The 1568-nt window shown below is 45.2% G+C and overlaps 1 pseudogene; it reads right to left on the bottom strand.

The window, feature by feature from the left end:
* Positions 1-182, bottom strand: part of LOC102004551 — a 3530-nt pseudogene extending 3348 nt beyond the window's left edge.
* Between the last annotated feature and the right edge of the window lie 1386 nt (positions 183-1568).

Raw genomic sequence — 1568 nt, forward strand, 5'->3', positions numbered from 1 at the left:
GGCAGGAGGATCGCTGCGAGTTCGAGGCCAGCCTCAGCTACAAAGTGAGTTCAAGGTCAGCCTGAACTGCCTAGTGAGACCCTTTATAAAACAAAACAAAACACACAAACAAACAAAAAAACCAGTTGCATGTGGTAGCTTACAACAAATACAATCTGGACTGACACTTTTGGCCACCTCATCCTGGAAGGTTTCACTGGAACTGTAACCTCCATCCCACCCAACCCCCAGCTTATCCCAAGCCTCTTGCCCCAGTCTATTTTATTACCTTCTATTTCTGCAGAATCCCTTCTACCTTCCATTTCTTCCTGGTATCCTTTTCTATATCAAAAAGAAAAGGTCAGATTCTCATTTTCTCTTTCGGAGCGGTTTAGCAGTCTCTTTCTGGGGAAAAGACCCTTGCTGTGCCCTTAGGTCTCACCTTCTGCCCCAGCAGCTTTTATTTTTTTTTATTTTTTTATTTTTTTTTTGGTTTTTCTCCAGTACCGGGAACCGAACTCACGACCTTGCGCTTGCCAGGCAGGCGCTTTGCCGCTGAGCTAAATCCCCAGCACCCCCAGCAGCTTTTAAAAGGCAAAAGATTTATTCTGAAGAGAAACCAGAGTGTTTCAACAGCTTTTAAAATTGTTTCTTTTCCTAAAAGTAGTTCTGGAGCCAACTGTTAGGATAATAGTATTTTCTTGTAATCCCAGCACTCTGAGAGGCTGAGGCAGGAAGATCACAAGGTTGAACCCAGTCTAAGCAATTCAGCAAGTTTAGTGAGACCCTGCATCAGAATAAAAATCAATAAATAAAATGGCTAGAGATGAAAGCCCTGGGTTCAATCCCTAGTACTGAAAAAAAGAATTTAAAGTAACATTTTCTTCATTGGTACTAGAAATAGCTCTACATTCAATCACTTACTCAATTCAACAAATACTTACTGAGGCTGCTAAACAGGATTCTGCCCTCAAGGAGCCAAGGTCCCTAGTGAAAGGGAAGAACGCTCACCCAACACATGGGGCGTGTGGCGGGCCCACCAGGGGCCTTTCCCCCTGAGCTGTCTTATTTAATCCTCAGAGAAGCTCTTGGGTGGCAGGTTTTATTATTTCCTCTGTACTGTTGAGGAAATTGTGGCTCGGAGGCTGGTAAATGCTTAACATCTAGCCGGCTGGGGAGGAAGGGACTCTGATTTGCACTGTTGTGGGTTGTGTGTGTAAATACTGCCACAGCAGCCACTGCTCAGCTGCCAAGGTGACAGGAGCACAGGACGAAGGCCGAGTCGGGCAGAGCAGCTGGGCCTGCGCCAGAGAGCAGCCTCCGCCAGACAGGGCGGCCGGTGGCACCTCAGGAGCAAAGGGAGTTACAAAATGAGCAAAAATAATTAGGAATTGCTGAGTTTTTTAGTATTTATTAAGGCTTCGCTTTCAATATAATCTATTCAATTGTGACTTGATATATTTAATGTGTGTTGTTTTTTTTTTTTCTTTTTGAGACAGGGTCTCGCTATGCAGTTCAGGCTGGCCTTGAGCTCACTTTGTAGCCCAGGCTGGCCTTGAGCTTATAGTGATCCTCCTGCCTCAGCCTCT

Source organism: Chinchilla lanigera, unplaced genomic scaffold, assembly GCF_000276665.1.
Source record: "Chinchilla lanigera isolate Chin_1 unplaced genomic scaffold, ChiLan1.0 scaffold00050, whole genome shotgun sequence".
Lineage (NCBI taxonomy): Eukaryota > Metazoa > Chordata > Mammalia > Rodentia > Chinchillidae > Chinchilla > Chinchilla lanigera.